The sequence below is a fragment of the Notamacropus eugenii genome, chromosome 1 (assembly GCF_028372415.1).
Source record: "Notamacropus eugenii isolate mMacEug1 chromosome 1, mMacEug1.pri_v2, whole genome shotgun sequence".
Classification (NCBI taxonomy): Eukaryota; Metazoa; Chordata; class Mammalia; order Diprotodontia; family Macropodidae; genus Notamacropus; species Notamacropus eugenii.
This window is the reverse complement of record NC_092872.1, coordinates 554,405,732-554,421,205: the sequence shown is the minus strand read 5'-3', so window position 1 is coordinate 554,421,205 and position 15,474 is coordinate 554,405,732. Positions and strand designations below refer to the sequence as shown.

Below are 15,474 nucleotides of genomic sequence, written 5' to 3'. Positions count from 1 at the left end.
ACTGGAAATCTGGCTGTTCTTTTGATTTAGTCTCTTCTGTGTTTATAATCCTTTTCTCCAGTATTCATGTCTCTCTCCCTGAGTCCATACTTCACCTATCCTTAATGAAAATAAAAAGCTAGCACTGGAATGCAAAGAAGGGGAAAGACTTCTCTCAAGTCATGGAGGGTGTTTCATGCTCTATAGAGGGTATATAAAAGCTTGAACATTTGTATACAAATTGAATGAGCATGCAAATCACTAATCTGATACTAAAAAGGCATAGCAATGATCTTGAAAATCGCATTTAAGGAAAAAAAATGACAGTATCATGTTGACAGACACAAAAGAACTTTGATGAAAGCAGCTGTTAAATTGTTAATTTAACATAAAGATGGAGTTGATGATTCAAAAATGATCAAGTAGATGGCAGATACACCAAGTTGTGAATAGCAAAGGCTGTGCAGCATTCATCCCCGTCCACTGCTGTAATTGGGGGTTGCAGACTATTTGCATTAGCAGAACTGTTAATAAGGGGCATAAGCCAAGGAAAATGGTTTGAAAATTTCCAGGTGGTTTATCATTCAGGAAAGTCTTACCTCATGTTTGAATGAGGTCATGTCAGTTCACAAACTTAGAAATGATTTACGATCTTTCTCAAATCTCTCCACTAAAGTCCTCTGACTATGCTTCACTATGATTTGAAAGGGTCTCTTGATTCTCAAAGTACAAGTTGTAGAGCACCTGCTCTGGCACATCCTACCTGGAGAAATTCTCTAAAAGTGAACTCAGTAATCAATTTTGTTCCTTTTCTGACTAACAGCCTGGCTACCTTCAGAGAAGTTTATCACAAGAGGATTGGCTTCTAGGGTTGGTTTTTCAACCACAATGGATTCATGCGTTACATCCACTATAACTCATGTATGTATTTTGACTTATAGTGAAAGGAGTAAGTGGGAAGGAAGACTTCATAGATTCACAAGGATATTGGAGAAAGTATCTTTCTTCCTTCAACTCAGACAATATCCATTCTATCTACAGAACTGTTGAGATTCTCAGAATACAGTTCGAAAACATCATCCACTCAGACTGACTTACTTGCTTTTCTCCATTCATGACATTATACCTCTTGCCTTTGTGCTTTGCAGAAAGGCACAATCCCTGGAAGACGTTCCTTTTCACCTCCACCCCAGCAAATCTCTAATTTCCTTCAAGGGTTAACGGGGGTCATGTCTTTCAGTCTTTCCTGATTCCTCCAATTGTTAATGCTCCAACCCCCACCCCTGCACCCAGAATCCTTTTGAATTTTGTATAAGTCCTATATTTACTTGCTAGCAAGTATCATGTAGCTCTACCACTTCCCCTCCTCCCTCAAGAAAGTAAGCACCTAAAGGGTAGGAACTGTCTCACTCATGAATTTGGGCTTCAATGTCTAGCATAGTGCTTGGTACTTAGTAGGTATTTAATAAATGCTTGTTGAGTGAGGGTTTACCTTAAATCCATCATTCAAAAACTTAGTACTTTCTTAACAATCACCCTGGCTACAGGGAGTAATGCAAAGGGTACTAATCTTGGGACCATAGAGATATTGCTGGAAGGGAGGGACTTCATCAAATCTAATTCCCCAATATTACTGGAAAAGAAAATGAGGGTCAAAGAGCCAAAGTGATTTGACAGGAGTAACCTAGTTAGTTTATAATAGCAGCAAGACTGAAATCCAATTGAATTCCAAATTTACCACTAATCCTACTCTACATTTCTGCTTTCCTATTCTCTGCCTGTGTGACCTTGAAAGTTCCTTGATGTTGGAATAATTCTCAGCACCAGAACTCATATATTTTGAATTCAAGCTAAATGTTCTTTCCATTACACCAAGACACTAAAATTACTGGTGAGGATTACTGGTAAGACATAGCACATGAAGAGGTACAGCCAATACTAGAATATTAGAAATAGAACATTTTAAAGTTTGAAAGGGATCATTTTAGAGTGAATAAAAGGAAATACTCTTTTACATGGTATGTACAAAATGCATGGAATTCCTGTAGCTCCCCTTGACTACTGTCAAGTTCAACATGGTTGTTTGGAAGTCATAAACTATTCACTTCATGGTCTAAATCCTTATGATATATTATTCTATTAGACTATATTAAAATACAAACATCCAATAACAATACCAAAATAAAACAACTAAGACACAAACTAATGTAAATAAAATGAAAGGAACCCAATTTTTGTCTCTTTTAAAAATAAGAGTACAGTCTGTTACTTTTACAGCAGAAGTATAACATAAAATCCTTCCACATTCCAAACACCGCTGCATTGTAGGAGAGCACCTAACCTACTAGGGGCACATAGGCAGTATAGTGGATAGAGCACTGAGCCTGGAGTTCAAATCCTTCAGATATTTACTAGGCATGTGATCTTGGACAAGTCACTTAACCCTCTTTGCCTCAGTTTTTCATCTGCAAAATGAACTGAAGAAAATGGCAAATGTCCCTGTCAAGAAAATTCTGAGGTCACAAAAAGTTAGACATGACTGAAACAACTGAACAACAATACAGAAACTTTAGAATTCATAGTTATGTTGGTATATACTTAAAGTTAGATGCCTTCTCTTTCTTAGAGTGTTTCCTTATTAAATTTTTTATAAACTTTCATATTCATCATCATCACCATTACTGCCACCACCATCATTATTGTTATATTGTTGCTTTTGGGAGTCCTATATTTTGGACTGAGGAATAGTTGAAAGCCGTTCCCTACTTATTACCATGACCATAATGACCCATGTAGTTACCTTCTTTCTTCTGTCTATCTAACTCTTCTTGTCTGATTACTACCCCCATGTTTTCTTTACTCCAACTTTTAAAACTACCATTTTGTTGAATTTTTCTCTGATAGTCAGAGCCTATACCTATTGATGCATGCAAACTATAGGCTCTTTCACAGCCCATGTATTGTGAAAGAGGTGCTACTAAGAATCTCTTCCAGTAAGGTATATTCTCTTAGCCTGTAGTACTATGGGAAATGAAGTCCTATATGGGCATTCCTTCTGTTTAGAAAAGAAGGGGAAATATGAAGACCAACATTTTATCAGTTCATGAATATGTATGCATACATGAATGGTTGAAAATAAAGCAACATATTCATTTCTATGATCACCTAATAGAAAAAAGGATCCATACATTTTTAAAAGGAGAGAAATATTGAGAATGGGACCTAACCAGGCATCAGATCCTAGTTAAGTATGATGTAGCAGAAAAAGGCCTAGATTTGGAATTAGAAGAACTGGATTCAATTCTAGCTTTGAAGCTTTCCATTTGTGGACAAGTAATTTTTCATCTTTGGTAGAATTTCTTCTCTAGGCTTCATTTTCCTTTTCTGTGAAATTGAAGAGTAGAGATTTCTGATCCTATAGTGATCAATCATGACTCTCTGATGTTATGGATCTAAGTCAAAAAGTTGCTTTAACAGGAGGTATTCCTGTTCTTTGCCTTTGACCCTTAGATATATTGGACTCTTCAATTTGATAATGTTCACTTATTCTTGACTTACCTACCTGGATCTTTCTCTTGGCCTTGTGGAATTTAAAACTCCACCAGGATGATATCTCTTGAAGTCGAGGTTAGCTAAAGATTCCTGAGAATGGCTTGACTTATTTTTATCTTCTTAGTTTCTCTTCTACTCAGGTTGATAATCACTAGTTCCTTCAGTTCCCACCTACTCCAAATAATATTCAGATGAAAGGGCTTACTTACCTTTCTGAACTTTAGCTGTTATGATTTTCCCTGGAATGTGTCTTGTTGCTGTAGTCAACCCCTCTCACCCTAGGTTCCTTATGAATATGAGAGCTGGGGGAGGAGTGCACTGGGAAGTCAGGGGATAAATGGGCTCTGGGCACCAGGGAGTAGGGAGAAAGTATGCCACAGAGTTGTGTCTGCCTCCTAACTCTTTCTTTCAAATCCTGTAAGAGCTAATTATATGAAATGTTATTCATATCATTACTATGATGACTAGGAACAATACTAGTTTTTGCTTTTCAATAAGAAATATCAGACAGCCCAGGCCAATTCCATCCAGTAATCCATCTAGCCTAGTATTCTGTCTCTGACTGCGCCACCAAGGGAAACTGAGGAACAAAACATGACTTCACTGAAAATAGTTTGCCCCAAATATTCAGTTTCCCTTTATTAAACAAAAATAAAGTTCATAACAATTATCAGTGTAGAGGATGTGACAAGAGGTACTTTGACATGATTGAAAGGATTAAAGGAAAATGTACAAATCTCCTTGTGGAAGGTATGAGCATCCCTGTCAGACATTTCATTGGACAGTTTGTTCTAGCATTAATAAAATCTTTTTTGGTGCAGTATGAATGAACACTATGATCTACATACTTGTTGGACCATAGACACCGCACTAAAGATGATTGACTGAATCGTGTCATTTTGAGATTATTTTTTAAGCTGTGGCTTTTGTATGTGCAAGCTGTGCCACTAGAAATGACATGTTAAAAGAAAGAAAACGTGGAAAGGTGAAGAAGAAACATAGATTTCCCTAGATCGAAATCTGCATGGCCAAATCATCCTAAGGTCCTTCTAGGGAACCATAGAGCCCAGGAGAGAAACCATGTGGTCATTGTGATGGAAACTTAAGAAACAATGGTGAAACAATAGCAAGAGTTCCTAGAATAGCAGAAGAATTCAGCAACCAAGCCTTCTAGGGAATAAGAGAATTCCTACACAACACCAAGTTATGGGGTCGGGCGTCCTGGATATAGAGGAATAGTTTTTAGACAATTACAAATCCTTGGATGAAGATTCATGAATGAAAATGCATAGTTCTTGGATAGTGTCAATTTCCTGGACCAGGTGACGTTTGGAGAGAAAACTGGAACCAGAGTTTTGGATCAGTTTTGGTATAAAGAACACACTTGGGCTTTAGTGTTCGCTCTATGTGGCCTAAATAGAATAAGAGAAAAGAAAACACCCATCCTCTAATGACCCTAAATACTTTCTCCCTTCAGGTGAGTTTCAATCATAGTTTAATATTATAAATCTGAAGAAGTGTATAATCCTTTGGAGGTGAGATTCACTTAAAGAATTCCCTTGACAATATATCAGATCATGTTAATCCTTTATGTTCTTATATTATTACATTATATAAACTTTTTATTGTATTTGGAGTATTATTAGCCTATGTTCTCACATTTTATCTGAGAGAAATTTTGCCTTTTCTGCAGATATCTGGGCAAGATCTGTTTTCAGGTTTTTGGAGGAGAAATTCTAGATGAGCAAAAGCAGGCCTTTCTGTATATTCCCAGGAGAGTCATACTTAGAAATATGACCCAAAATCGTATGTTCTGTGAAAAGTTTCCCCAGATTAAACCTGATTTATATGTATCCAGAGATTCAGTTCTGACATACAATTTAGACAGGTATCACAATCTCTTTCTTCAATGTTTCAAAGATTTGGGCCTCTTTTTTTTTTTTTTTTTTTTTTTGTGGAACAGTACTTCCACTGAAACAGATTGCTGATCTTCCTTAAATAGTTGATGCTCATCATAAGTTTCTACAGCTGAAAAAATTTAATAACCTGCTGGTCAGTCCTTAGTAAGAAGACTTTCCTCCCTTAGAGAAGCTGACTCTTAGATAATAGATACGTAGCTCTTTATTAAGATATATTTGAAGCCCTTCCAGTTGCATAGGTTCTACCAGCATTTGCAGTTTTCAGGTCCAGCCTCTGACAATCAACAGTAAGCTCTGTGCCACACTGTAGCATCAGAACAATATAGTCCTTTGCCCCAGTTAAGATGCCCATGAGAAATAACCTCTTAGAGAAGGTCCTTAAAGAATTACTCTGATGATTAGAATTTTACTATATTCTGTCATTGTGTCAGGCAAAGAAACTTTTTTTTTGAAATATAGGCTTGTGGATGCTCCTCAAATGTTATCACTTTGTCAGTTGCCCACACTGCCTCAGCCTGAGATCAGTCTTATCTGACTTTGTGTGGTATTTCCTCCATTAGTATGTAATCAAAATCCATTTTCAGGAAGTAGGGTTCCTTCTACATATTATCATGATCTATTTATCTTCATAATTCTTTATTACATCCTATTTTAGTGAGTTATTGAGGTATGAGAGTGACCTTGGCTTCTCAAAAGCTCTACTAGGGAAATACAAGTTTTGGCATGAACTACCTTGCTGGAAAGATACAGAATATGATACCAGAAACAGATCCTGTCTATTTTCTGAGGACCAGCCCAGCTAAGTACAGAGAGATTTATCTCCTTTGGCATAGACAGTCAGCCAGTAGGGCATATTGTTATCAATATTATAACATTCATGATGTCTGCAAAAAAAGCACCATAAAAAAATTGTACTTTATAAACCAGCACCTGACATGGAGGTAGAGAGGCAGAGATATTCTATGAAGGATTCCATGAGACCTTCAAAATAAATCAACAGATATTTTGATACTCAGTGACTTCAATGTAAAAGTGGAATAGATAGGAATTATAAAAAATATTTGGGGAAATATGGTTTGGGTTATGACTACACAGAAGCTTCATACTTACAAATCTAATTCTTCAGACTGTGTCACCATGATATATCTTCCTCTTGCCTACACTTTTCACTCCTGTGGATCCTTCTCCCACTGGTGACTTCCTCCCAGAACCTTCATTTTGGGGAAGGATCTCAGACCAACCACCCTGCATTCTGTGGACAGACACCATGATGGCCCTTGGCTACATCTTCTCCTCTGCTACTTTTCAGCTTTCCTTTCATGTGTTAACTTTTCCCATTAGAATGTAAGCTCCTTTCAACCTGGGCTATCTCCAGTTTTCCTGATGAATATCTGGCCACTGGACCTAGATGGCTTTGGAGGAGAAGGTGAGGCTGGTGATCTTACGCAGCCCTCACTCACTCATATCCAAGTCAACTGAAAGTCATGTCATCATCTCCCTGAAGTCATGGTTCTCTTTGAGGACAAAGGACAAACACAACAACAGTAAACTCCTTGAGGGCAGGGAGTATATTTCTTTTTGCTCATATTTGTATCCTCAGCACTTAGCATAGTTCCTAGGACCTAGTAATGCTTTTTGACTGAGGTCAGAAATAATTTAAGAGAAAGAATTCAAAGATACTGGACATGATGAGTACTGAAAAACATTAGCCTCTTCTCCCTGAAATTAAATTGATTAGATTTGAGTGAAAGATACTCCTGAATTAACTATCTGTATATAGTTAGATCATTGTCTTGTTAGAACAAAGATAAAAATTAATACAAAGCTGGAAGTGGGAATATAAAAAGAAAAAATACAATATTAAATTAAAACAACTCTCATCCTGTCCTAAGAAATAGGAAATGGATGGGAGAAATAACAACACAGATCATAGCAATTTTATGTGGAACTTTAAATCAGCTGTAACAATAATGAGTCAAAATGGACATATAAAACATCTTAGTCAGCAAACACTTGACCTCCTTTATAAGAAAAAAAGATATAGCAGCCAAGGGCAACACTAATTTAGAATTTAAGATCATTTGTAAAAACTTGTAGAAATAGGTAGTGAAAGATAATGAACAAACTGATAGAGAAAAACAGTGAAGAGAAAACAAGAGTAAAGAAAACTTATCAAGAAAGAAGACAAAACAAAGTATTTCTAATACGTTTAGAGATTGTCCACTGAAAGGTGGACAATAATCAAATGAAAGAAATTACAGGACGATATTAATAACAACCTATCTTCACCATCAAGGATAGTGGAATCCTCACCTTTGGACTGTAATAACTGGGAACTAAATGTATTTCTAGAGAAAGTAGAAATGGTACCGAAGTAAACATAAATGAGAAATCAAGTGGGCCACATCAATTGTATACAGAGGAGGTTCTTTTAAAGGCAAAACAATTGTAAGGGTTTTGATTTTTAAGGAATCCAAAGGATAAGATACCAATGGAGCTGAAAAATTCTTGGATTTTATTATTCTAAAAAATAAACAAGACAACATCAATAACTCCCAAGTAATATACTTACTTTCAAATATAGACAACATGCATATATATGTATGTGCACACACATCTATACACATATACATATATATGTTCTATATGTGTATCTTATATGCATATATATATACATATATGAATGATCTAAATACATGCATCAAGGAAATCCTTGGTAAAAAAAAATCAGAAGGGAACATACAAGACTTTAAAAGCTAATTATATATCATGCTGTTACAATCATAATATTGGCTGAATAATATAGAGAATATATGACCTCCTGAACATACTGTTTGAGGACCACAAAAAGATTTGATTAGGTTGAACAAAATGCCACCTTAAAGGCTCTTCTCCAACAAATTATCTCCTATGCATAAACACAAATTATGCATGATTACTTGAAATCTATAATAATGAGCATAACTTTGTTTGATAAACCTTTGACCATTTATATCAAGAAATCCATAAAACAGGAGGACTTGTTCTCAGTTCAAGACCTCATCATCCCAAATTTTAGGCGCTGCAATAGCCTTCTAACTACTTTTCTTGCCTCAAGTCTGTTACCACTCCAGTCATCCTTCAGTCAGTTGCAAAGATGGTTTTTCTAAATTACAAGTCTAACCATAAGACCCCCTTTGTTCAGTAAGGTCCAATGACTCCCCATTTTTTCTAGGAGGAGTATAAATTCACCTGTTTGTCATTTAAAGCTCATCATACCCTGTCTCCTTAGTACATTTTCAGAATTCTTACACTCTATTGCTCTCCATTTTTTTTATAATATAGACAAACTGTCCTTATAGTTCTTGGAATGTGATGCTCTATCTCCTATCTCTGTCCCTTTCCAATGGCTCTCCCTCACATCTGGGAGGCTTGGCCCCCTCACTTTTGCTTCTTGGTTTCACTGGCTTCCTTCAACACTTGGGTCAAGCTTTACCTTCTGCACAAGGTTTTGTTCCCCACTCTCACCCCATATATTAGTGCTTTCCTCTATTGGATTGCCTTTCATATATTATGTGTATGTCTTGAATATACCTAGTTATTTACATATCACCTCCCACATGAGAATTCTAGATCTTTGAGAGAAGGGGTTTTTGGTACCTTTCTTGTATCCTCACATTCTTAGAACCAAGACCTGACCCATGTGAAGTACTTAAATGCTTATTGACTGGCTACTGTATAAAGTTGCATGGAAAACCTAGAGAACACATCCACCTGTATAGATAAACACATATATAGAAATAGAGGTCTAGATCTAGATATATTAAAAGCACATTTAGTTATGCATATCTTATACAGATCCTGGAAATGGAGAATAATGTTGGCTCAGGTGTTAAGGATCACCCAACTGGCAATAGAGAAGTATATAATATATTTTAAAAGGCTTCCACATTTTAGGAAAAATGAGTTACAAAAGGAAATTTGTCATCAAATATACAAAAGGCTGTCATCAAAGAAATGTAAGATCAGAAAGAAGATGGGGGATAACTGATGGACAATTGAAATGCTGCATTGTTATACCTGCAATTTGAGGAAAACCAGAAGGTCACCAGCATGTCAAGCAGACCATTTGTGGTGAAGTAATGGAAGGACCTGGGAAAGAAATGCACAAAATGCATTATCATCTGTATCACTAAAAAGAATACTCACATCACTAAGATTACCAATCCATTTGAGTAACTGAATATTTTCTCAAGAAAGAAAAGGACCATATCTAAGATGAAGGTCTGTTTTAGTTTATCCTTGGAAGAGGCAATGGATGAACTCAGAGTTAAGGATAAGAGTCAAATGAAGTTAGCAGACATGGAAAAGCCAATGTTTTATAATCTACTCAGTTCAATATGCATTTACAAAGAATACCTTTTAAAGCATGCAATTAAGGGTAATGAAGTGCAAACTTTCATGCACAAAAAGGAAGCCTTCTTGTTAAGAGCTGTTTATGCGGCTGATTTGGGGAGGAAAAAGACTTCAGTCTCTGCCTCCTCCCACACTTAAGATTTATGTCCTAGAACTTGTTCCCAACTGTGAGTTCAAGTAATGAAATGCAATTTTGAGAAAATAAGAGATTTAAACCGATCTTCTATACAAATCTCTCTTCTCTACACAATATCCTGTCGTTTATTTTGCCCTTTTTAGAATGCACTGAACAAAATCATCTTTTCTAGGGCAAACATTTTCCTCTTTCTGTAGAGTCATTAGTGATGACTTAAGTTTCCTTTTTCTGTACACAGATTTCTTTATGTAAGTAATTGTTTACATACTTTTTGATGATTCTCTTGGCATATAAAATTACCAATAAGTTCACAAACTCAAGAATGATTGAAGAATCGTAAGATGCCAGTGCTTTCAGGAATCTTGAGACTTACATATTCCTATAAGAAACTTTCAGTATCAACTAGATCAATATTCTAATTTTACAAGTAAGGAAACTGACTTGAAAAGTTAAGTGACTTGCCCAAAATCATAGATCTAGTAAGTGGGAGAGTCAGGATTTATGATTTTATGTTGAGTTTTTCGCAGTACTACAGTTCTGTAATTCTGACCATCAATGAAACAACAAGCATTGTTGTTTAAACAACAACATTGTTCTCTATGCACTATTGATTCACATATAATTTCTAGAATAGGATCTGATAGAATGTGGAAAAATTAAAGTTCTGGGTTTTCGAAAATCAAAACAACTAGCTGTGCTATATAAGCACAGGAAGAACATTGGACCTAGACCCAGATCAGCGTTAGAATGGCAGGCCTGACATTCAGTGGGTGACCTTGAGTCAATCACCTAGGTTGTAAAAACCTAAGTTTCTCATCTCTAACCTGAGGATAGTACTTGCTGCTATATACTCACAACATTCTTGTGAGGAAATGTTTTAAATCTCAAAATGCTATAGAAATATGAGTAATAATGATGATGATCAAACTTTACTTTAGATATCCCAGAGATGAAGATTTTTGGGGCATCTTAGGAAACCCTGACTGAAATCAGGGGTTAGATTTCAACTTTTCATTCTTTTAAGACAGATATATTTTACTCCAGACCTATACTGTATCATTGTTTCATTTCTTGAAATGCTGATGCCATGGCACGTGGGTATATCTTAATAGTTCAGATGTTTCCTCATTGTGTTATTCACCTCCGTGTTTCATTTTGTAAGGAAAGAAACTCAAGAGGAGAAAATTATAGGTTGTGACCATTCTATTTTCAAAGTCTCATTGTTGGTTTCATTTTTTCTCCACCTTGGTTATGACTTAGAATAATGATCTCCCCTCCCCCAGAACTCACTTCCATCAGGGCATTTTCAGGTTGGGTGAACTCAACACTTACACATCCTTATTTTATTTCTTTTTGATTAGCATAAGCAAATATTGCATGAATAGGATCACAGAGTCTGAGTTGGAAGAGGCTTCAAAAGGTTGGTAATCCAATTCATCCATAACATATCTGAGAAGTGATTACCCAGCCTTTCCTTGAAGATCTCCAGTTAAGTGGAACACACCATCTCCTGAGGCAGGTTATTCTGCTTAAGAATCACTCTAATGGTTAGGAAGTTTCTGTTACTGATGATGCCTTTAATTAACCATAAACTACTTTTCTGCATTTTTTACTCCTGGTTCTGCCCTCCAGGGATATTTGGACTGGCTTTGTTCTTTTCCCACAGGATATTTGTTGAAATACTTAGGACTATAGGATCACTAATTTAAACCTGGAAGGGACTTTAGGAGACCATGCTCCCAATTCCCTCACTTTACTGAATTGAAAGCTAAGGTGCAGCCAGTGCTAAGGGTCTTGGCAACAGTCATAAGACTTGGAAGATACTGAGGCAGTATTTAAACCCAGTTATTCCTGACTCTAAATCTGCAGCTCTAATGTCCTCCTTAAGTATTTTCTTCTTCAGGATAATTAACGTCAGCTCAATTCATCTTCAGATGATATGATCACAAGATCCTTCACCAATCCTACTTGCCTTCCTTGCTGCCAAGTTGTCAATATCTTTATTTAAAAAGTAATGCCCAAATGTGGTCTAAATAAGAGTAAGATAGCTCTGTCACCCCACTAGCCCCAGATATTATGCCTTTTTAATTTTAAATACAATCTAAAATCACACTAGATTTCAGTTGCCACATTACAATTACAATGTTGATTCATGTTAAAATTAGAATGGACTATAATTCCCATATCTTTTTTTAAAATAATAGTTTTATTTATTTATTTTTAGATTTTGACATTCATTTCCACAAAATTTTGAGTTCCACTTTTTCTCCCCATCTATCCCCTCCCCCCACCCCATAACACCTTGCATTCTGATTACCCCTGCCTTCAATGAGCCCTTCCCTTCTATCACATCCCACCCTTCCCTTATCCTCATCTTCTCTCTTTTCTTGTAGGGCAAGATAGATTTCTATACCCTATTACCTGTATTTCTTATTTCCCAGTTATATGCAATAACAGTTCTCAACATTCATTTCTAATACTTTGAATTCCAACTTCTCTCCTTTCCTCCCTCCCCACCCATCCCCTCTGAGAAGACAAGCAATTCAATACAGAATATGTGTCATTTTGCAAAAGACTTCCACGATAGTCATGTTGTGTAAGACTAACAATATTTCCCTCTATTCTACCCTGTCCCTCATTTATTCTATTCTCTCATTTGACCTTGTCCCTCCCCAAAAGTATTTACTTCTAATTACTCCCTTCCCCCATTTGCCCTCCCTTTTATCATCCCCCTTGCCCCACTTGTCCCCTTCTCCCCTACTTTCATGTAGTGTAAGATAGATTTTCATACCAAATTGAGTGAACATGTTATTCCCTCCTTAAGCCATATGTGAAGAGAGTATGCTTCACTTTTCCCCTCTCACCTCCTCCCTTTTCTTCTCCATTAAAAAAAAATTTTCTTGCTTCTTCCATGAGAAATAATTTGCCCTATTCCATTTCTCCCTTTCTCTTCCCAACATATTCCTCTCTCACCCTTTAATTATATTTTTTATAGATACCATCCCTTCTGATTCAACTCAACCTGCATTCTCTGTCTATATGTGTGTGTGTGTTTGTGTGTGTGTATAATCCCTCCACCTGCCCAAATACTGAGAAAAGTCACAAGAGTTACAAATCTTATCTTTCCATATAGGAATGTAAACAGTTCAGCTTTAGAAAGTCCTTTATGATTTCTCTTTCCTGTTTACTTTTTTATACTTCTCTTGATTCTTGTGTTTGAAAGTCAAATTTTCTATTCAGCTCTAGTCTTTTCATCAAGACTACTTGAAAGTCGTCTATATCATTGAACGACCATTTTTTCCCCCTGAAGTATTACACTCAGTTTTGCTGAGTAGGTGATTCTTGGTTTTAATCCCAGTTCCTTTGACTTCTGGAATATCATATTCCAAGCCCTTTGATCCCTTAATGTAGAAGCTATTAGGTCCAGTGTTATCCTGATTGTATTTCCACAGTACTCAAATTGTTTCTTCCTAGCTGCTTGCAGTATTTTTTCCTTGACTTGGGAACTCTGAAATTTGGCCACAATGTTCCTAGGAGTTTCTCTTTTTGGATCTCTTTCAGGAGATGATCAGTGGATTCTTTCAATATTTATTTTCCCTCTGGCTCTAGGATATCAGGGCAGTTTTCCTTGATAATTTCATGACAGATAATGTCTAGGCTCTTTTTTTGATCATGGCTTTCAGGTAGTCTCATAATTTTTAAATTGTCTCTCCTGGATCTGTTTTCCAGGTCAGTTGTTTTTCCAATGAGATATTTCACATTATCTTCTATTTTTTCAATCCTTTAGTTTTGTTTTTTAACTTCTTGGTTTATCATATGGTCCTTAGCTTCCCTGAATTCTACTCTTAATTTTAAAGAACTATTTTCTTTAGTGAGCTTTTGAACCTCCTTTTCCAATTGCCTAATTCTGCTTTTTAAAGCCTTCTTCTCCTCATTGGCTTTCTGGACCTCTTTCTCTAATTGAGTTAGCCTCTTTTTAAAGGTGTTATTTTCCTCAGCATTTTTTGGGTCTCCTTTAGCAAGCTGTTGACATGCTTTTCAAGCTCTTCCATGGTCTGAGCCCATTGCATATTCGTTTTGGAGGTACTGGATTCAGAAACCTTGACTTCTTCTGACAATATGTTTTATTCTTCTTCATCTGAAAGGATGAAGGAAATACCTGTTCACAGAGAAAGCAACCTTCTATGGTCTTATTTTTTCCCTTTTTTGGGCATTTTCCCAGTTACTTGACTTCTGAATCTTGTCTCAAGAAGAGGGTTCTAGTGTTCCTCCTCCCCCAGTACAATGCTCAGGGCTGAGTTTCAGATCAGCTGCTCAGTTCCTCCAGTGGCTTTAGGCCATGTGCTTCACAAACGGACACCCACTGCTGCCACCGCCACTGCTGCTGATGCTGCTGCTACTGCTGTTGCAGCCTGGGACCAGTGCTGGGGGGAGCCCTGTCCCCCTCTCATCCAGTTGGCAAAGCCCTCTTACTGACCTTTGAAGCTTTCTTCAGCACTTGTGGGTTGAGGGAACTGAGACCTTCCCTGCTGGGAATTCTGCCCTGGAGGCCTATTTCAGTGCTGTTCCTCCTGCTGCCATGTGGCCAGGGCTGGGCTCTGCTCCACTCAGCATCCCATGGGATAGACCTTTCCTGTTGGCCTTGCAGGTTACCTTTGGCTGGAAATCTCTTTCACTGTTGTTCTGTGGCTTCTGCTGCTCTAGAATTTGTTGAGAGTAATTTTTAACAAGTATTTTATGGGCTGTGGGAGAAGAGCTAGCATATGGGCATCTTTCTACTTTGCCATCTTGCCACCCCTTCCCCCCATATCTTTTGTTTTAATTTTTGTTTCAGTTAACAAACATTTATTTTCTTTCCCACTTAGGGGATAAAAAAAAACAAAACGAAACAAAACAAAACAAAACAAAACCCTGGTAACAAATATGAATAGTCAAACAAAACAAGCTTCCACATTGGCCATGTCAAAAAATATGTCTCATTCTCCATTTTGAGTTTTCACCTTTCTGTCTGGAATTGGACAGGCATTGTTCATCACTCCTCTATAATCATGGTTGGTCATTACATTAGCCTAACTTCTTAAGTCTTTAAAGTTATCTGTCTTTGTGATGTGGTTGTTTGTAAATAAGTTGTGCTGCTGGTGCTGTTCACATCACTTGGTAACAGTTCATACAAGTATTCAAAGTTTTCTCTGAAACCATGCTTTTCATCATGTCTTATGAAACAATGGTATTGGATTATTGCTATTGTTTAGTTATTTGTCAGTCTTGTCTTACTCTTCATGCTCCCATTTGGGGTTTTCTTGGCAAAGATACTATAGTGGTTTTTCATTTCTTCTTCAGCTCACTTTATAGATGAGGAAACTGAGGCAAATAGGGTTAAGTGATTTTCCCAGAGTCACACAGCTCGAAAGTATCTGAGGTTGGATTTGAACTCAAGTCTTCCTGATTCTAGGTCTGGAATTCTATCTAATGTTGCCACCTAGCTGCCCAAAT

At 36.8% G+C, this 15,474-nt stretch overlaps 2 long non-coding RNA genes across 2 annotated transcripts in view; one reads left to right on the top strand and one right to left on the bottom strand.

Moving 5' to 3' along the window:
* LOC140520390 (uncharacterized) overlaps positions 1–15,474 on the top strand; it is a 179,508-nt gene that overhangs the window by 14,862 nt on the left and 149,172 nt on the right. The window lies entirely within an intron of this gene.
* LOC140520389 (uncharacterized) overlaps positions 8,734–15,474 on the bottom strand; it is an 83,086-nt gene continuing 76,345 nt past the window's right edge. Inside the window, exon 3 of the long non-coding RNA XR_011972486.1 lies at positions 8,734–9,581. This is a non-coding gene — a long non-coding RNA (uncharacterized lncRNA). The remainder of the gene's footprint in view (positions 9,582–15,474) is intronic.